We start from the raw sequence: 22,784 nt of genomic DNA on the forward strand, positions 1-22,784 counted from the left end.
CATTCCATTTGCCTCACTGGCTTCTCCAGTTACATTTGCTACCATGAAGGTGTTACTACTATCCCCCAATACTACTACTATTGGCTGCCTATTTGGCCAAGAGAAGTTCCATACTGTTAACCTACGTTAAAGACAGATGGAACTGTACAAAACGAACAAATGCCCTGAACTGAGATGTGCCAGTATGTTAAATAACAATGAATTTGACCCTGTATGTGAGTCAGCCAAAGGAGACCAACACAGGGAAATGGTTTCATACAAAACTGTGGCTGAGAGCATAGATTCTCAGGGAAGGTTAAGCCTTGACTGTGCCACTTATTAGACCAGCCTGACCTTAGGCAAGTCACAAATCTGTTGTTTCAAAATTTTGTATATTGATTATGTATTACTTTCATAGTAAGAAATAATTAAATGTGTCAACTGAAGAAAGCTGCCTTTATTATCTATGACTGAGTTATGCTTCATACACATGTTTAGGGCATCCAGAGGTCAGAAAAAAAGATCAAACTAATATATTGGAGAAAATTGTGTCAGAGAAAGAGCATGAACTAGCACTGCCTTTTATAAGTCTCTCATTACTGTGCATTTCAGTTTCCTCATATTTCCTCATCAGAATATTTATCCAGCAAGATAGCTAAAATATTTGTATTTTTAAAAATCCAGCCTTGTACTTAGTGCATAGTATCTGTTCAAAAAAATGATAGCTCTCATTTTTATGATGTGCATAAAGCCTATATATTTTCTTTAAATCTAATCCAAATAAGTTCACAAAGATTGTTAGGAGTAATATTTTCTTTTTATCCAATTTATTTTTCTGAACACCTTAAACCCCTCTCTCCTCCTGTAGGGAACACCGTCTGTTAACTTTGGATTCAATTGAATTGAAACAGCCTGTATCCGGGTGATATCCAGGATGTCTACTCAGGAGGAACCCAGACACCGAGGAAAGACCAATCTGGTGCTTGGAAATAACTTGGCAAGCACAGTGATATATAGAAAGGAAAAGAACTACAGACAAAAGCAGCGTAGTGTCCAGCTGTAGAAGAAAACTGCTGAAGGAACAGGGGCAAGAATTAGATGATGGTGATGAGGAGGATGAGGATTATGGTGATGATGATGGAGAAGAGGTCAACAATGGTAATGAGAAAATGGAATCACAGAGCGGCTAAGGGAATTGTTCAAGTTAATACAGCAGGTAAGAGGTAGAATTTAAATTCTAATCTTAGAAATCTAGCTCCAAAGCCCTTGCTCTTAACTCCAAAGCAATGAGTTAAGTACAATTCTTAGTTCACAAAAGTGGAAGGCAGCCCACTTCACTGCCATGGGAGCAAATCCAGCTGTTTCTATAACAAACCTGCCTCATGTCTACCACTCGGAGCTTGGCTTTCAGACTCAACCACTGTTTCTGACTCCAAGCCATTTTTTTCTGACCCTGTGCAAAGTAATCCACCCTGTTTGTAATGATTTAGGTAGAGCACTTCCTAGAGGTGGGATAACCTGTCAAGGCTCTCTACGTCCCTATAATCCTAAAATTTGGACAACATTAAAATGGGAGTGTAAACCAGGCCTACTTTTACTTCATTGATAGTTACTCATTCTGAAGTGCTTTAGGTGGAAAACAACCTTGACTTGTTTCCAGTATAATTACAGCCCACAGCTTTGATGAAACAAAATTTGAGGAACAAAATGAGTTTTTCTTAATGATCGACATTTTTCTTGATGTATATGTGCGTGTAACCACACAAATGCACAAGATCTTTTGGGTATGTCTGCTTGTGCATGTAGAAGGATAGAGGGAGAGAGGTTTTCATTGAAGATATGCCTTGAAAACTGAAATTGGGCCACTGTTAGCCCCTAAGTTTCCATTGTGTGAATTAGAAAAGGCACCGCTTTTGGGTGATTGCAGCCACAAGGGAACATGGCTTGACTGACATAAGTTGTTTCTAGCTAAATTAAAAAAGGACATCTCTTTCCCCAGATGGACACTGCTCGATGACAGGGTACATGCCTTGGCAAGTAAACCAGAGAGTGAAGTTTAGTTCCCACTTGACTCTTGGTTAGGTTCCCTTATGTATGGCACAATCTGCACGGCATCCATGGTGCCCTTGACTGGGGACATCTAGTTGTCCTGGAGATTAGAGGAAGAAAGAGTGAACTAAGGAAATGGCATGGCACTCTGGGAAACAAGTGGGGGCATTCAGACAATGAGTGTTGACAGACAGAGCTTAAGAGTTACAAGCACTACATAGTTCAAAGAAATATGCCAGCCCTCACCTTGGTGTCAGAGACATAATTACCAAGAATTTATGAAAAAAAAGACTGGACATCCAGAAGTAAGGATATCATATAAGAAATATTAGAAGCCACTCATGGTTCCTCCTCACTTCCTCTATGAACCCAGAGAGACTCCCTTAGTTACACTTCTAACCTTTATTTTTAAGTTTGAATCATGGGAACATAGGATCATTATTAGACTTACAGGGAACCAGATAATGCCCAGACCCTGCACAGATTCAAAGGTCTAAAGAGACATTGCTGAAGCCAAGTTAAAAGTTAGAAAAATGACTGTAAAAAAAAGTAGATTTTTTTTTTTTTTCTCTTCTTGAGGAAGTTTAAATGTCTTCTGGCATCCTACCATGTTCCTGGGAGGCTTCAACTTTTTACCGCAGATCCATTCATTGGCTGTCACTTGCCAGGTAGTATAGCCTTCACCTTTGGAAGAGTTACTCAAAACCCCTCTCTTAGGTTGGCCTTTCCCATTAGCAGTGCTGGCAGTGACGTGCATGGCATGATTCACGGGACTCCAAGAAGGTCTTTGCACCAAAACCATCTTCCTAATTGACATCTGAAATGCCATTATTAACATTTTATTTCTATGAGTTGAAGATTTCCTTCTCCCCAGTTCTAAAGCAAAGATAATAGAGTACCTTCCCCAAGATATCCGCACAACTCTCTCCTTCACCTCCTGGTCTTTGCTCAAATGTCAGTGATACCGTCCCTGATGATCCTATTTAAAATTCAACTCTACCACAACCCCCCTTTCTTGCTTTATATTTTTCCACAGCACTTACCAACATCTGACACATGTGCACCTTATTTTTATATTTAATTATTTTTCTAACTCCTTCTCCCCCCTTCCAACTTGAATATAAATTCCATGAAAGCATAAATCTTTATATATTTTGGTTATACTTATATTCTCAGAGCTGGAACTGTGTCTAGCACATAGGAAGCATTCAATAAGTATTTGTTGCATGAATAAATTAATCATCAGCCAATAATAAATTAATGAATGATATATTTGGTATAATTTTTTTTAGTGGAGAAGATCAGGCAGATTAAGGATCTGGAAACCTGGGAAAAGTAATGTGAGAAAGAATTTGAAAAATAGAGAGAAGAGAACTGAAAAGCCCAGCTCACATCTTTTGTTGTGAGATTTTTTCCAACATTGTATAGGACTGCTTAAAAATCACAGTTTTTGTAAATCAGGGAAAAGATATGACTATCTTCAATAGTTATGACCCATTATAATTGAATTGTCCCCCATCAAGTGTGGATCCCAATGAATGTATTTTAATATTGCTTTCTTCAATGATGAATGTATTAATTATTATATCTCCGCACTACTTCCTCTACATTTGTGTCTGTGACTATGAATGTGTCCCCTTGCGCATTTAAGGTTGCATTTTTATTTCTTTCCTCTACTTTCCTGTGTCTTCCTTTCAACCTCTCAAGCCAAAGCCACCTATCCAGACCTAAAATTCTGGAGGTTCCACAGACAGCCCAAACAGAAGAACCCATAAATAAAAGAGGTCTGTGTATTCCATCTTATGGACTGTTGAGATGAGGGTCTATTAGAAGCATAAAAAACATTTAATCTAAGATTATTATTATTATTATTTTCAACAAAGCTGTCACTGTTTTGAAATTAAGTCCAATATTAAAAGCACTTAATATTTTGCAGTTTTATATAAATTAATATTATTTAGGTCAACTTTCAAGTTTTTAAATCATAATTAATAAATCCCTTTATGTGTGTTTTTTAAAGATTTCCCTATTATTTAATATGACTTTATTATAACTTTGAGCCATCTGTTTCCCATAGGTGTTCCAGATTCAGGCTCAGCCCTCTTCTCCTCTGTATTTACACGAAGGAGAGACCCATTGCATTAGAAAACATTTATATGCTAAAATCAAATGCTGGAATGATGGTCACCAGGAGTTGAGGGGGAGGGGGGAATAGGGAGTTATTAATCAACAGGCATAAAATTTCAGCCAAGATGAATAAGTTCTAGAGACCTGCTGTACAACATTGTACCTATAGTCAACAAGAATGGATTGTAGACTCAAAGTTTGCTAAAACAATAGATCCCATGTTAGATGTTCTTATCATAATAATTTTTTAATTGAAGTATAGTTGATTTACAATGTTGTATTAGTTTTGGTTATACAGCAAAGTGATTCAGTTATAATATATATATATTCTTTTTCATATTCTTTTCCATTATAGGTTATTACAAGGTATTGAATATAGTTCCCTGTGCTATACAGTAGGGCCTTGCTATTTATCTGTTTTATATATAGTAGTGTGTATCTATTAATCCCAAACTCTTAATTTATCCCTCCCTCCCCCTCATAATAATTTTTTTAAAAGACGGTATCTATATGCTGCTAATTCCCTAATATTTATTTACTCCTAAATCTCATCTCCCTCCTGAGTGCCAGGCTCACAGATTCACTTGCTCCCTGGACATCTCCACTCAGATATATATTAAGCAATTCAAATGTAACAGGTCCAAAATGGAGCTCTGGATTTCTGACCAGTATTAAACAGTTTATCAGGTATGTGAAGTGCAGCATTTTCCCAAGCCCTTCATAAGCTAGAATATGGTGTTATTTTTCAAGAGTTTTCCAGACTTGGGACTACAGTTGAGAAATGAAGCTCTGGAACACCCTTGGGAAATGTCGTTCCGGATCCAAACAGCTTTGACGCAAAACCTATGATTTTCAACTAGAACTAAACTACAGAAGCCAAGTTTGTGCCTCTCGAGTGAAGGCATTCCTGGAAGCATTAGCGTGGCAGAGAGAAGCTGGACTGTCTACATTGGGCTGATATTGTTACCAAACACAAGTGTCCCTGACACACAGTGAGGCCAAACAAACCGAAACGACGGACTTTGGAGCAAAGAAAGATTTACTGCAGGGCCATGCGAGGAGAACGGGTGACTCATGCCCCAAAAAACTCTGAACTCCCCGAAGGGTTTTAGCAATTCATTTTTAAAGGGAAGGTGAGGAGGAATTTCCCAGGGTATGTGATCAACTCATGCACGATTCTCTCATTGATTGATGTTGAGGGTAACAGGGCAATTAACATTGTCAATCCTTAGGCGCCAGAAGGTCTGGGGGCTACTACGTGCTCATAATCATCAAGTAGTTAATTTTGTTAGAGCAGGCAGATGGCTAGATATGAGCAGAGAGCGGAGGGCATGGGCCAAATGGCAGGAAACCATATGTCTTGTAAACGAGGGTCCTTGGGCAGACAAAAGCAGGAACCTCCGGACTGACAGGGAACCACACATTTTGGGGTTACAAGTGTCCTGGAGGCAAAGAAAGGTGGGAAAACGAGGGAATCTCCATTATCTTAATGTAACCTTTTGCTCATTATGCTCTCCTTACAATAAAATTAGCCTTGCAAATAAGAAGTAACCATCCGGCATCAACGCCATGACATTTCCAATCAAGGCTAAATAAGGACCAAAATCCCTCCTGCTCTAGGGAAATTGCACCCTTCCAAGATTAACAGAGAAGCACCTTTCTGATTCTTCCTACCCACTTCATATCCCTCACTTGGTCAGTGCCTTTCCCCCAAGCGTATGCAATGTCTATCGTTCCAATCTCATATGAGTTTTTAGAAGATGACTTCTATCTTGTAGCCATGCCATGAAATCATAAAGATGGGGAAGTGAGGGCATCAGTATTCCTACTGCTTCCAGGAAAAAGTAGTACATTCCTTCCAAATGATAGTAGCAGTGACTCAGCAGTCAAAGGCCATTATCACATTAAGAATCCCATTGTATTATGCAAAGAACTAGCTCTGTAGTCAGGCTGACCTTGGTCCCCAGTCTGGTTTAGTGGCATAATGATTCCATGCTCTTTTAAGTAAGTTACTTAACTGCTATGAGTCTTAGTTTCCTCATATATGAAATAGGAATGATCAAACTACATGGAAGGGTTACAGTGAGAAAAATTTATTTATGTATTCATGTATTTAAAGTGCTGAAAAAGTGCCTGTCTCATAGTAGGCTCTTATTATTAGAAGATTAACTCTTAAGCCCCACAGTATATTTTTAGGGAATTACCATTTTAATATTGGCTACATTTTGAGTCTTACAGGAAGCTGCCTCCAAAAATGAGAAGAGAAGTTTTATAATCTGAATAGATTAGAGTTTCATAAAGCACAATGAAGAATGCAAGGGGCTCTATCAAAAACCATAAATATGCCAACATGCATGAATTATGCAGTCAACTCTCAAAATTCATGTAAGGAAAGAAAGTAGATGGGGACATTCCAAAAGAGTGAGTAATCTAGAAAAATCATTTAGATTCGTCTTGACATTTGCAGTAAATTCAGAGGTATGTGGTGTTTGGGGAAAGGGATTTTTAATGTATCTTCCATACGAAATCCTGACTCAGGACAATCAGCCTGACCATGGTATTTTCCTACATCTCTTCCCACACTAAGGACTAAACAGAGCCTCAATGAGGCTGATTAAAAAAGAGCAGTGTAAGCCAGACTTCACTGACTCAGACTTCTCCAACAATAGAGATAGCTTCATTTCCTGCATAAAATCTGTATGTACGATAAGGGCAAATGGAACTGTTAAAGAGAAAAGGCCCAAAATGGGATCACTTGTGCTAAATACCAGGATAACAAATCTACAGTTAAAAACACCTAAGCTAACTGCAGTTTCAACCTTCCCCAGAAACGTAATCTTAATCAACCAGTTTGGAATTTTCTGGCCAGCACCAATGAGGTAACATCAATTGAGCCTTCTCCATCCCCCAGAGGAAGAAGAGGTAATCTGCATGATAAAACCCTTGCATTCCCTTTCCCAAAAAAGATATCCTGGCCTTAAAAGAGCCCTTTCTTTCCTTTTCTTAACAGCTCCCTTGCCCTCCCCTTCTTCCTATAAACCCTTCCATTTTGGTACAACCCCTCAAGTACCCTACTAATTGCTATATGGATGCTGCCTGATTCATGAATCATTCATAAAACCAATTAGATCTTCGGGTGAATTTTGTTTTTTAACAGAGCGAATATGGAAATACCAATAGAGCAAGCACTTGCGTCACCACAGATAAATCAAAACATGTAATCAAAACACAGGTAATGAAGATTTGGGCGTGTTGTCCTTTGGCAATAGTTCACAGTATTAGTTGTGGGTTGAGAGAAGCAACAGAAATGATATTAGAACTAAAGAGAACGTCCATGGGAACACAGCTCCGTAAAGCACTTGCATTGGGCATTGCATTGGTAATTGGAGACAAAAAGGGCAGTTCCCTCAGTACCATGGAGACTGGTAAACTCTAAAGCTATATTTTGAAATTCTAAAAAATGAAGTCTAGTGTTTTTCCCAGGCTCACAGAGACCCAGCCTCCACTGGCTTGAAAAACTATCCCAAGACTTCTCCAATCTGTGGACTATTGCTTGAAAAACATGATCTCAATTACTCCCCTCTCTGTATCCACAGTCCTTGCATTGTGACTTTGTAGATTCTTCTATCAAAAGGTAGACTCTATTTCCCCACCTCTCCAATCAGGGCTGGCCTTGAAACTTGCTTTGATCAATAGAATGCCACAGAACAGACTGTGTAAGTTCTAGAGCATAAACCTTAAGAATCCTTGCAGCTGCCAAACTCTCAGAATCTTGCCCAGAGGCCTGGTGAACTAGCCTGGGCAAGTCTGCTGTAGGATGACAGTCCACAGGGAGCAGAGATAAGCTATCCCCACTGAGGCCATCCTAATTAAGCAGCCACAGGACAGTCTGGCAGTTAAGATAAATGAGTGAGCCCAGCAGGGAATAGAAAAGCCACCTAGATGAGCCCAGCCCAAATTTCCAACCAATAGAATTATAAGGTAAATAAATGGTTGTTGTTTTAAGCCACTGTGTTTTGGGGGTAATTTGTTACATAGCAGAAGCTGACACACCCTCTCAGGAAGAGATGTTTGAAAAACAAGCTTCAATATGCACCAAGGATAATGGCTTTCTGAGTCCACTGCCTGCCTCTGTCAAGAGCAGCTATGGCAATCCAGGAGATCATGATAGGAGCACTTGCTAAAAGGTAGTACATCTTGCTCAAAGTCCCACTAGCTCTTCTGACCGCAAAGTCCAGGGCCGGAATTCACATGTATCCTATCTTCCTAATGCCCACCAGTCTCCTGTGAGGTCATTACCAACAGGTGCTCCAAATGGAGTCTCGATCATTCAGTGGTCAAGTGTGCCTGTCTGGAATCAGTCACCCCTGGATTAAAATAGCAATTCCACCTTTGGGCAGCCTCCTTTATCTCACTAACCTCAGTTTCCTCACATGTAAAAGAGGAAAAATCACATTGCCCCACGTCCCATAGGATAGTTTTGGATGATTAAAGGAAATAATAGAGATGAAGTGCTTTGTTGGCATAGCACCTGACACTGAGGTTTAGTAGATGGAAATCAGGTATGTTGGTACTGGAGATATGGGTCAACATTTTCACACAGTGAAAATCAGATGTACAGAAAAATAATAATTAGTTTGCTTTCCTTTATTGGATATTAAGTAGCATCATATTAGGTGACCCCATGCCATTAATGATTGAGGAAGTAGTGGAGTGGAGGAGTTTCTGTCCTCTCTGCTCTGTCCCCTCTAATCTCTATAAGAAAGGCTTCTAGGGACTTCCCTGGTGGCGCAGTGGTTAAGAATCCGCCTGACAATGCAGGGCACACGGGTTCGAGCCCTGGTCCGGGAAGATCCCACATGCCGTGGAGCAACTAAGCCCGTGCGCCACAACGACTGAGCCTGCGCTCTAGAGCCCGCGAGCCACAACTGCTGAGCCTACAGACCACAGCTACTGAAGCCTGTGTGCCTAGAGCCCGTGCTTCGCAACAAGAGAAGCCACCGCAATGAGAAGCCCACGCACTGCAATGAAGAGTAGACCCCACTTGCCTCAACTAGAGGAAAGCCCGTGCACAGCAATGAAGACCCAATGCAGCCATAAATAAATAAATAAATGAATAAATTAAAAAAAAAAAAAAAGAAAAAAAGAAAGGCTTCTACCTCCCCTTCTTATTGGGTAGAAATTACTTGTACAGCATACCTCCCTTCATTCTTACTTTGTGGGCATTGCTGCCCAGGCAGCCCTTCCTCTCTTCTCTCATGTGACACCAACTCTCACGGCTTAGCCTAAATGGCAGACAGGATGTAAGGAAAGAAGTGGGAGTACCAATAAAGCTATCAAGATTAAAGGGTACTTTATAAACAAACTCCATAATTTAAGACATTCCATATTAGAATGGAGATGAGAACCATTTCATATTTATCAGATTTGAAAAATTATATAGTCTGGGTAACACCAGCATTACAGAAGCTGTAGAAACTCCCTCACGTGACTGAAAAAAATTACAAATTGGTATAATCACCTTGAGCCACCGTCTACCATGTGATTCTGATCTACCTCTTTCCCAACTCAGTTCGAGAATCACTGATCTTCAATACTTAGAATGTGCCTGGAGTTTTTATATATATATATAAATATATATATATATTGCTTTATTGCACTTCACAGATACTGTGTTTCATACAAATTAAAAGTTTGTGGCAACCCTGCACTGAGCAAGTCTACGGCACCATTTTTCCAACAACATTACTTTTAATTAAGGTATGTGTATTTTTTTTTTAGACATAATACTATTGCACACTTAATATACTACAGTATAGTGTAAACATAACTTTTACATGCACTGGAAAATCAAAAAATTCTCACTTTATTGTGATATTCACTTTATTGCAGTGGTCTGGAACTGAACCCACAATGTCTCCAAGGTATGCCTATATATATATATATATATATATATATATATATATATACATACATATATACTTTCTACTATTTTCTCTATCCTACAATTCTTATCTATTGTAATCCAGTGGAGTATCCAATGTAATGCAATGGAAAAACGCAAATTTAATCCAAAATTAGATTACAAGTGTAATCTAAAATTACATTTAATTTTTAAACTTTAGTTCGTTAGAAGTTTGATGCTTAATTTTTAAAGCCAGAAATGATTAGCCTTTTTAGAAATAACTTCTAATACACATTAATGAGGATTCAAAGGAGATGAACTAATTTCTTAACACAATGTCTATATTTTCTCATAAAATCAGATACTATCACCTATAAGAAACTCTATACATTTGAGCATTTCTCAACTAACCCTCCTCTTTGGTTCTTTGTTAAGTGTTAGTGTTTTTGACAGAATAACTTCAGTTTAGTTATGACATTCTATATTTTATAGAACAGAGTCAATGAAGTGGATTCTAGCAAAAGACGTATTCTCTCACGAACCTCTCCCAGACTCAGAAGAACTGGCCAGTAGGGTTATCATTTAATACAAAATGACAAAACGAGCAATACTAAACACACTTTTTCACCCAGGCAGTATAATATTTAAGAGAGCAGGCTCTGGAGTCTGACAGCCTGAGTTCAAACGCTGACTTACACCACTTACTAGCTGTGTGACCCTGTAAGTTAGTTAACTTCCCCGTGCACATATCTCAAAATGGAGATATTCATGGTACTGCCTCACAGGATCTTTAAGAATTAATTAGGATAACCACAAAAAGCATTCAGAGCCTGGCTGGCTCTCAATAAATGGTAGCTATATTTAGAATCATACTTTCCTCCTACTGTTTTTCTGAGGAGGGAGGCTGCTTATGAAGCAGGCTGGCCTCAAACCAGAGCCTACAGAAGGGAAAGAACTGAGCACTTGCTCAAGAAAACTTTCTGGAAATATATCACTGCATTTAACACCCAAATGTTTAATCATTTGGGTGATTAATTTCATTGATACATACTGTGAACTTTAATATACTGGCAATTGAAATCTAGTAAAGTAAAATTCTGGAATACTGCTCCAGTTTGCAAAATCCTAGACACATGGTCCCAGGACTCTGAATGAGGTCAAATTAGAAAGAACACTGGACTAAGAGCTCCAGAGACAGTATTCTGGTTCTAGCTCTACCGTTGCCTTTTGGATGCCCTTGAGTAAAGTGCTTCACCTCTTGGAATCTCAGTTGTCTCATCTAGGACATGAGAACCATAATAATCCATGTCCTACATACCACACATGTATGCATATGCATGTATAATTCGTTGTTGTGCAGCTACAAGGGGTACTGTGTGGAAAAGCTTAGTGGATTATAAAATGCTATGCAAATTTGAGTTATTCATTATTATTACTCTTAGAATCTTTCTTTGTGTGAGTTGCCCCATGAAAGAGCCTAAAGCAAAGTTTTATTACCTGTGTATAGTTTATTTGGAAACATTATCCCTAAGAGCAGGAAGAAGTAAGGGACAGGGGGAGTGAAATAGGAAAAAAGGGAAGACCAACACAAAGATGTGTTTTGAGTTGGCCACCACGATGGGCGACTGGTTACTAGCTTCCCCAGAACCTTCCTAGACACATACCAAAGTGCATATCAGAACCATCCTCCAGGAAAGTAAAAGAGGAGTATTTTATTTATCAGTTTCTGTCTCGAATTCATCATGAGGGGCACCATGGGAGCATTGACTCCCTTGCATTTGAGAGTTGCATCCTCCCATAGGAGGCTGACATCATTAAGTCAGAGGGGTCCATGGCAAGAAGTACGAGAGGGGAGCACTTGGGTTGCCCCTACATGAAGCAGGTCTCAGCCTGCAGAACAGGTTGTCACACAATGGCTGGAATAAAAGGCTTGAGATGATTTGAAGTGGTTAGTAGACAAGGGATGTCCTGCAGAGCCCTACTGAAAGATCACAACCTTTACTATCCCTCTCTTGGGATAACAGAGAAATGCAAGCACAAAGTCATTACAATTTGGAGAAGGACAGAGTTCTAAATTACCTTTTTTCTTACCTTGCAGGCAAACAGATGGTCACATGATCCCATTTTAACAAACCTTTGCATCTTCACTAACTCCTTCCTCTCCCATTGCCCCACCCTTCAGTTACAAGATGTAGCTTTAATGTAAAATCCACAGTTCAAAGATTTTTCCAAGAGAGCTCAAGGCTGACTGGATTTTTTTTTTCTTTTTTCTTGTGGAATGAAGTGAAAAAATATAATTGGAAGGCTTGATGGCTGCATGAGCACAATTTCCTATCTTCCCAACTATAGCAGGGAGGTAATTCAGCCATTTTGAACTGCCATTCTGATGCAGTCAGTCCTGATCTGTAATCAGATAAGTGATGCACAAATTAGCATTTGGATGGCTTTGTTAACCACATTTGAGAAAAAGTCTCAATGGACAGTGTTGCACAGAAGATTCAAATACCTTTGGTGTCAGACACACAAGGATTCCTTTTCTTGCTCTGGCACAGGCAGCTGAGTGATATTAACACCTCTCCCCAACAAGTCTCTATTTTCCCATCTGTAAACAGAAACCCATATCACAGAGTCATAGTGAAGATGAGAAATTAAGAGATATGTGTTCCCACCTAAAACGATGCCTAGAAAATAGGAAGCATTCAATAAATCTCATTATCATCATCACCACCACTATTATTTTTGTTAGCTTTTAAACTTCTGATGCTTCTTACAGAAAATGTAAGCTAATGTTCCCAGCTCCAAATTTGAGATCAGTGACAAGCCAGAGAGGAAAGTCAGATCTACTAAACAAAGAGACCCTCCAGCTCAGCGGTATGTTTGCCAGGCATAGGAACTCAGTCTACTCAAGAAACATTTATTGAGCACCTATTTTATGCCAGGCACTACGCTAGGTACCGTGGAGAATACAGACATGGTGAAGGCTCACAATTTGATGGGCAGACATGTACTCTCATCTCTATTACTGTTCAATTTTTTCTTTAAATTTACCCTCTTTTAGTTATCTATTTTTGCTACCTTCTAAGAAATAATAACCATGAATTCTAAATTTGATGTGATAGTTCTACAATTTTCTAACACAGTTAATACCCTGTTAATAAATAATGTTCAGCTTAGTGCTATGTTAAAAAAGAGTTATACAGGGCTTCCCTGGTGGTGCAGTGGTTGAGAATCTGCCTGCTAATGCAGGGGACATGGGTTTGAGCCCTGGTCTGGGAAGATCCCACATGCCATGGAGCAACTAGGCCCGTGAGCCACAACTACTGAGCCTGCACGTCTGGAGCCTGTGCTCCGCAACAAGAGAGGCCGCGATAGTGAGAGGCCCGCGCACCGCGATGAAGAGTGGCCCCCGCTTGCCACAACTAGAGAAAGCCCTTGCACAGAAAAACGAAGACCCAACACAGCCAAAAATAAATAAATAAATAAGTAAAATTTAAAAAAAAAACAAAAAAAGAAGTAACAAAAAAAGAGTTATACAAACCACATATTTGGAAGCATTAACCTAGTACAATGCCAAGGACACAAACTTGCCAATTTGTAAAACAAGTGAATAAATGAATGAGTATGTCAGTCAATCAGCCCTGAGCCTGACTCTAATAAGAACCAGGTTGGGAGATGGAGGGTCTCATACTGACTTCTGAAATTCCTTCCTGAGCTAATAAATTATTGTCCATTAAATGAATCCATTAATCAATCAATCCCATGCCTAAAGCTGGAGGCTGGAAGAAAAGGAGGGAACCGGCTTCTGAAATTCCTGACTTGGTCACACAGACAAAGTGTGTTTTAAAAGAAAGACATTTTGGGACTTCCCTGGTGGTCCAGTGGTTAGGACTCTCTGCTTCCACTGCAGAGGGCACGGGTTCAATCCCTGTTCAGGGAACTAAGATCCCACATGCCGTGCGGCAGGGCCTAAAATAAAATAAAATAATAAAAGAAAGACATTTGTAATCGTCAAGCAGCAGATAAGCGCACCTTCTTTGGCTGCATCTAGAGTTGTGTGAACATCCTTCCTCTCATGGTCCATTAGCTTCCAGGAAACAAGTGAAGTGTCTCTCTCAACTGTCTTTCATTTGATCTTTGCTTCCCTCAAAGGAAGGAAAGTGTTTTCAGGCTGAGCGCTAATGAAATTGGAATCCATCTTTTCTTGAGCATTTTTGTTAACACCCCTTAACCCTCCCAAATCCAACCGCGGCCTGACCGCTGGGTGAGCATTCACGTGGGAGGAGGGGGCATCAGTAAGGAACAAAGAGGACAAGCAGATTTATTTCTTCCTGCACAGCACACTCCGTGTCTGTATCGAGCGAGTCTCAGCGTTAAATTTAAATGGCCTTTTTTCTCTTTTGCTCACAATTTGCACTTATTAGTTAGAGCCAGACCTGAAAGCTATATGCTCTGGTACAATGGAAATATCATGACTGTTAGAATCAGAAGATCCCCAATTTTTAATCCACATTTTGCTACTTACTCCCTGTGGGATCTCGGGTAAACAAGGAACCAGAGAACTTCAATTTTAGTTCCATAAAAGGAACACAGCAGGATACGACCACCCAAAGTGTTTCACTATGAAAACCCAACTTTGGGGGCTTTCCTTCCTTTATTTTCGTTTCATTAATAGTGGCACAACCTAGTCATGAGAAAAGAGCAATCCGCTCCGTCCCTAACTGCTCCCTATTTATTCCCTCCAGAAGGAAATAAATATTTTTCTTCTAGGGGAGAAGAGAATGGTCTTAGGTTTGTTTTGTTTTTGTTTTGTTTTTAAGATTGAGGGGTTTTCCCCCAGGTGCTCATGATTTGGGTTGTTCACAATTGTGCGTGAAATTGCAAGAGAGAGAGAATGTGTGTGTTTTTCCTGTTGGGGCACCGTGAGGACTTGGAGGGAGGCGAGAAATGGAACACCTCAATCTGGAGTGGTTTGCTGTGGCTTGATCTGATACTGGAGAGTTTTCCAGAAAGCCTCTCTTCCATTCCCACTACACATCCCAATATACATGCAAGGAGCGTGGTCTGAGAGCCCAGTGGCCATGTTGGACTGAGGTCTTTGCCAGGCAACTGGCCCACTTTTACTCAACAGAGAACTCATAGTAGGCATATGAGTCCTGCCATCAAAGCCAGTCTCTAAGAAAGGGGAAAACTGTTCCACCTGTAGCAGCCTTGCCTGGTGACCTCCCAACAGGAATGATGGATGACTATTACCACAAGGACTTACTCAGGTGTCCACGTAGCCTGTGCAGGTAGGCGTCTCCCTACAAAGTTCTAAGGCAGCCAACTCTATTAGAAGGAAACTCGCCTGAGTGTGCGAATGGTTAGTAAATGTTGCTGTTAAAAGAGAATTTTGTCCCTTCACCTTTTTGCTGTTTTTGTTGTTGTGTTGTTTTTTGTTTTTTGGCCGCACTGCATGGCCTGCAGGATCCTAGTTTCCTGACCAGGGATCGAACCCGGGCCCCCAGCAGTGGAAGCACAGAGTCCCAACCACTGGAACGCCAGGGGATTCCCATCACGTTAAAAGTGTCTTTTTAAGACCCCCTCCTAAAGACCCCCTTAAAAGGGTCTTTTTAAGATTTGAATAAGCTAATGGACAAAGAGACAAGATCTGTTTGATTGTTCACATCTTCTTCCTTTATCTGTACATTACCTACCCTGAGTTTTGCCATGGCCAAGGAAACTACTAAATTCAGCAGACCTACCCCCTGATAGTAAGTGACGCCATCTATAACTAAACCAATATCTTTTTCTTTCTGAGTTGGAGAAAAGGCAACCCTGGTGATCCCAGGAGTGAAACAGGATAGCTTGTTCACAAACTTGAAAACAAAGAATGTCCAAAGAAATGTTTTATTCCATTTTTTGATTCCTTTATTAGGATATATTAGCATTAACACATTAGAAATTGTGTTGATGTTAGCACTGAGAACATCCTTAAGAAGGGAAAAAAGGAACAATATTTCAATACTCATTGAAATCTTCCCAACCTACCCTTGAATTTCTTCATTGTGAAGGGGATGGGGGAAGTGAAGAGGTTTGGGAGATGGCTCAAAGGAGAAAAATGGCACATTAGACGCTTGAATTTTCTGGATTTAATATTTGAGGGCAATCCAGAAAGTCCAGAGTGTGGAATAACTCTTAGGGCCATTCAGCCGGAATTTGAATCATGGGTCACAAAGCTGGTGTTCCGGCTCAAGTCATTTAGTGGGTGAGCCTAATGGATCGTCTAGCGCAGCCTCTCAAGGCCACCACTTCTGCTCTGTATTCAGTAACTCTCACGGAGTTATAAAAGAAAAATACTGCCTAGTAACAAGAAAGCCAACTACTAGTGCTGATGTTGTAAATAAAGAGATCTAAGAAAGCAATGACTTCATCAGAAAACAGAACTTGTGGATAAACTAAAGAGCAGGGAAAGCTGGGATCAATTGCAAACCAGAAACTCAGGTATGCTAGAAATGTGATTTTAAATTTAATTTCTATTTCAATCTCCAATTCCAATTAATGGTAAAAACACTATTTTGGATATATTGAGTTAAATAAAAATATACTATTAAAATTAATTTCACCTGTCTCTTTTTACATTTTTAATGTGGCTGCTGGAAAACTTAAAATTACACATGTGGCTCACATTACATTTCTGCTGGATAGTGCTGGTCTATATTATTTGGAAGACTTTGTTGCTGTAGCACTCAAATGAATTATTCAGTGAGCCTTAAAAACTGGTGAATCGTGAGATGTTCTAGTGTATGTCAACGTTTAAAAAAATTTAATTTTAGCCAGTTTGGGATCCGCGCCTCCCCAACCCCCTAGCTAACCACACACACGTGCACATGTACACATCCTCTTTTCTAGAGAGTCCATCTGAGTTCCAGAAAGTTGTCATAGTACCAAGGCTTTGGAGCAAGAGGGCAACCAGTCTTTGGTTGTCATACAATCATATGGGCACACATTGTGACTATCCTCATTCCATGAGGTCCTCATCCCTTAATTCAGTGAGTCATTACAAGGCTATAACCATTTAAGAGTCTCTTTGTGTCACATCCATGCTATGGCCAACATCACAGAAAATATTCCTATGGGGTGTGAGTAAATTGTAAAACTATTTAAAGCCCATCCATCTTCTAGACAAATAATACAACTATTTGCTCCTGTGACATGCTGAGGTCTTGCCCTCTCTTTGGGTTCTACTCACAAAAGGGGAGTCTGGTCAAGCTGCATGACTGACCTAATTCTTCATATCTCCCAGTAGTCACATCTTTTGCCAAGTGACTTTGCAGTTCCTTTAGTCGATCATATTTCTCTGTACTTTATTTGTGATTTGGTCCCATGACTTTCCTTGAATTGAATGAGATAAAAAGGACAGTGTGTCAGTTCCAAGCATAGGCTTGAAGAGGCTGTGCATGTTTCCACTCACTCTCTTACACTCTGAGAAGAATATACCCAGGCTAGACCACTGGCCTGAGGAGGATGAGAAACATATGGGGCAGAGCCAAGCTTCTCCACTGAGTCCAGTTTAGATCATCTGATCCCCAGCCAACACCCAGACATGTGAGTAAACAAGCCCAGCTGAGATCAGCAGAGCCACCAAGCTAAGACAAATCAGCTTCATCCAGTTCCCAGCCAATCCACAGATGCATGAGTTAAGTAAATGCTCATAGTTTGGGGTACTTTGTTATGCAACGTTAGTTAAACAATATAACACCATAGTTTGTCTCTCTGGGCAGAACGCCAAACTTATCTATAGGACTTTTTTTGCCCCCAGAGCTCAGCAAAGTGTGAACAAGGTGCAGAGCCCAAAGAAATGTTATTTTCTAAATTTTCCTCTCTTCTCTCCAACTGTCTTCCTCTCTCCAGTTCTAAAAGGTCTTGTCCAGGCTGTGGCTAGACATTTTGCCCTCATCCATTATTTAGGCCCCCAAGACCTAGACTCTTTGTTTTAACTGAATTCTGATGGGTTAGCCGTTCACTAAGGCAACAAGCATGAAATGCCTCATCTGAATGAATGGGAGGATGGGGGTGACTAGGAATATACGGAATGGGAGATGAAGGGGGAAATCTCCCTTAACATTTCAAAATAGTTTTGAAAATATGATTTCCCCAAATCATATTTGCTATGGTAGAATTTGCCAGTATGGGACTTCTATAATGGCTCAGAACCCTCGAAGTGTTGGTGCATGCTGAACTTCTGAACAGATGGCCCCTCCTTCACAATAGGCAGATCTGGGGGCTCTCTCATCTAAAAAGATCCCCTCTTCTCCGGACAGAATAGGAGAGAGTGGACAGAGCTTAATTTGAGAGATATTGGAGGTCTCCTCACTCCATAAATGTCTTCTCTGCTTGCCTATATTTGGAACCTGAAATTTCTTGATTGTACTTTCATCCTTTTGCACCTCTATTATTATGTTTTTTCTTCAAGAGTCTCAGGGTGATGATAATGTCTCAAGCCTTTAACAGAGATTAATTCCCACTCGGGTACTGGCAAGAGCATCACCTGAGGTCAAGAGACCCAGTCCTGGGTCTGTGACTGACCAGCTGGGCAATGTAACTGAAGTCAGTCCATTTTGAGGTCTCAGATTCCCTATCTATAAAAGGAAGGGTCTGGACTGCTGGTCCTTATAACTCTGAAACACCACCGAGTCCTAAGATACTGTGACTTATAAGACAACTGATAGAGCAGTGCCTTTGAGAGAAGAAAGTAGGATAGATTGGAAAGAGGATGAGAATGGAGTGAGTATGGGAACAAGAGAAGGCAGGATTCAGGAAGCTTTGTAAAAAGGCAGGCCAGAGGGCTTCCATATTCAAGCTTTGTCTATTTCCTAATTAAGTCCGTAGTTGCTTCACCTCTCCCCTCCCCATCCCCTTGTCTCCATCTGCAAAAACAGGTGTGCAACCAAGAGACCCAGATGGATAAGTTTACACGTACCACATATTCTGATGGCAGCTCCAACTCCCCTGACCCCGCCTTTTCACCAAACCCTGGCCACTCTCCATCCTCTGTGGCCTGTATATCATCTTTATAGGCTCAGGTACTAAAAACCAGGAAGTTATTAAAGCCCAGGTCTGGCAATTTCACTGAACTTGACAGATCATTAAGAAGATTCATTCTAAATACATTCAGACCAGCTCTGGCACTTTCCCCAGGCCTGAAAGATAGGTTCTCATCACACAGTGCAGAGGAAAGCTAGCTTTGTGATATCAGCCTCCCTTTGCCTCTAAGACTGTCAGGGACTCCTTTGGCACACAATTTCCAGAGCAAGAACTAGAAATGTAGATTCTGGTGGCCACTTTTCTCATCATGGGGAAGCTCTTCTGCAACAGATAGTTTTGAGCTACCTGTATTTGCATATGGTTTCCTTTTTGGGGGGACATAATTGACATTTATTTGTTGCCAGTTCTTTGTCACTTCTCAAATTGATATTTTGGTACTATTTTTCCTATGAGATTGTGTCTTGATTTTATTTCTTATAGTCTCTCTCTCTCTCTCTCTCTATATATATATATATATAAATGACCATAAACCCATTTACATCAAATGTAAAAAGCTGAAGTCAAGAAAATAAGCAAAGCCAACAGATTTTAAAATCCACCTATTCCAATGGTGTTCTGTGTGGTACATCTAGGGTACTCGGTATATTTTTGAATGAATGAATGAATGAATGAATCCTTACTCCAAATGAGATCTTAACTAAATGTGGGTATCAGTCAGTTGCTACTGCATTATAAATAACCATAAACATATCAGGGTCACACAATAATATGTGTTTATCACAGAGCCAAGCCCAACCTCAATGTGTGGGTAAATCTTCTTCTCCCAAGAAGGCAGAGGTGGTAAGGGAATGAATATTTGCTCCCCAAAAATCTAATCTATCAGGCTCCAAATATAAAATAGGAGCTATAGCTGCCCTGGTTGATGGTTGGGACAAGCCATCCCAGAATCTTCTCTAGATACCTGGTTTCTCTCTCCTGCCTTCTATGGTGGTTCCTGAGATGCTTCATCAGAAACCAGGACCCTACAGGACACAATTTAAAAATAAAAGCAGTGCTTAGATTTGTCCTGGATACGATACCAAAGTACCAGGTTCATGAGTGGGGAGGGAATTCAAGGCTGAGAGAACAGGATAAACAAAAGACAGTTATTGTTGTTGTTGTTTTTACATTTTATTCCTAGCACCAAGTACCATCCTTAGTACGTTGTGGGTACTCATTAATCAATGTTTGACAAAAACAAATAAAAATCATAGTGAAAACAGACTCCCTAGCTGAACAGAGCAGTGTATAAAATGTTCAGCTAGGGGGACTTCCCTCGTGGCTCAGTGGATAAGAATCCGCCTGCCAATGCAGGAGACAAGGGTTCGAGCCCTGTTCCGGGAAGATCCCACATGCCGTGGAGCAACTAAGCCCGTGCGCCACAACTACTGAGCCTGCGCGCTAGAACCTGCGAGCCACAACTACTGAGCCCATGTGCCACAACTACTGAAGCCCACGCTCCTAGAGACCATGCTCTGCAACAAGAGAAGCCACCACAATGAGAAGCCTGTGCACTGCAACAAAGAGTAACCCCTGCTTGCCGCAACTAGAGAAAGCCCGTGAGCAGCAACGAAGACCCAATGCAGCCAAAAATAAATAAATAAATAATTTAAAAATAAAAAAAAAAAATTTTCAACTAGGTTTGCAATTTAAATTTAGCATCAAACACCCTTGGTACTTCATCCCAAAGGCTGTCAATGGAGTCAGTGTATCAATACCTAGGACTCTCAAGATGCAAGTAGTCTTGTGCAGGACTCATGACCCTAAAGGCAAGAACCTCACACCTGGTTTGTTGGGAAGAGCAGAGCTAGTTTCCAGGATCCTAAAATACACTGAGAAATCACTAAGATGTTGAGGCACAAGTGAAAGACGTAAACATACCTATTATGCAAATTATCCTCATGGAGCAACTGACCCAGACCCAAACCTTAGTCCAATTATTCGGCCATTCCAGATCTTGCCTCAGGACCCCTGGGCTGGCTGACCCACTTTCCAAACTATTTAGCAACTGCTCAGGGAAGTGTTCATGCAGTCAGACCAAAGGGCCATAAATTTCATGACCAGCCCACTCATCCTAGGTATAATAACTAGCAGCAAGGAGGCTGGCTGTACTTATTACTATTGAGATAATTTCCAGGTAAGAGATCCATTGCTGTAGAATTTCCCTCCAAGTTGCACCAGTGCAGCTTTTAAAATCTGGACTATTTCCCACATGCAAATGGGGCCAAATATAGTTTATCATCCACTGATAGGAAAAGTTATCTGCACAGCTGTGGATCCACATTATTTATGCTCTGAGCAGGACAACACTGTAAATTATTTGCCATATGCTGGAACTCAACAAGGACTGAGTTTATAAATATGATATTAAACTCTTAAGAGGGAGTTGCAAACCTTTATAAAGCCATCAATTTTTAAAATGGTTTAGAAGTACAAATTAACAGCTGGATGTGGATGCCATCTTCCAAAAACAGATGGCATTGGCTTTTCTAAAAGCAACAAGATCCTGAGACCAAATGCGAAGATCAGGACTTGGATGCTTTTTGGAAATCTACTTCAAAGCCCAGAATAATGAGTAAGATTCAAAGTTCTTTACCTGGAGGCTTCCCTGACCACCCCAGTCCATGGTCTGAATTTCCCTCTGAACTCCTATTACCTTGCTTCATGCTGCACTCATTTTAAACCTAATGACACACACTTTGCATTATACACAAAATTTCAGTTCTCTTATTCATATCCTATTATTTTCCCCGACTAAACACTAAAACACTAAATGACTAAAATACTTCTGCTTTCTATAACATCTTCTAGAAATACATTACATAGAAAGAAAAAGTCCCCCATAATCTGACCTCACAAAGGTGACCACTGTTGACCATTTGGTGCAGAGTTCTTCAGATACTATTTTTGGTCCATGGACTGATATATATGTATCTTTAAACAGAAATTATACCACTTATACTATCCTTTTTCCTGTTTCCCCAATGTACATGGTAAGTTCTTTAAAGGCAGGGATTTTAGATCAATAAATTATTTATTCCAATATCTACTATGTATTAGGTGCTACCAGATATGAAAATAAATAAAGCAAAAGACTCAGATTGAAGAGCTTACCTACCTGGCAAGGAAAAAAACATGAAAAATAATTATTATAAAACAAGGTGACACAGGCTGTAATGCAGGTTTATAAAAAGTGCCATGAAGAAGCCTTTCAGTGGTCCCGCAAGGAGAAAGGACATATGTCTGTCTGACTTAATCAGCTACAAAGGGACTGGTTTGGATTAGGACTCAGCTCTTAACTCCTCTCTCCACATGCTCATACCTTGAAAATATGGGCTCTACATGATTTCTTGGAGCCAGTTGATGTGAAGCGTATTAAAAACTCTTGTTCTCTCTCTCTTAGCTGACCACACTGACATGAAGATGTAATAATACATTGTGATGTCTAACTTTGGGGATCTCTGCACTCTCTCTGCAGGATTCCAGGATTCTGAAAATGAATCTGTTTCAACAAGACGTATATCACTGAAACCACCTCCTGCTCTGTCCCATCACCAATACCACCACCCAGCCCTTCCTTGATATGCAATCTGGTCAAGTTACTTCACATCTCTAAGCCCTGGTTTCCTCTCTGTAAAGTAAGAAGAATCGTGCGACTTCA

General features: G+C 40.3%; 1 long non-coding RNA gene across 1 annotated transcript in view; it reads right to left on the reverse strand.

Annotated features, from left to right (window-relative positions):
• LOC309636904 overlaps positions 1-22,784 on the reverse strand; it is a 55,852-nt gene that overhangs the window by 11,737 nt on the left and 21,331 nt on the right. The window contains exon 2 of the long non-coding RNA XR_014250301.1: positions 12,152-12,662. This is a non-coding gene — a long non-coding RNA (uncharacterized lncRNA). The remainder of the gene's footprint in view (positions 1-12,151; positions 12,663-22,784) is intronic.

The sequence above is a fragment of the Balaenoptera physalus genome (genome assembly GCF_965194825.1).
Source record: "Balaenoptera physalus genome assembly, chromosome: 10".
NCBI lineage: Eukaryota > Metazoa > Chordata > Mammalia > Artiodactyla > Balaenopteridae > Balaenoptera > Balaenoptera physalus.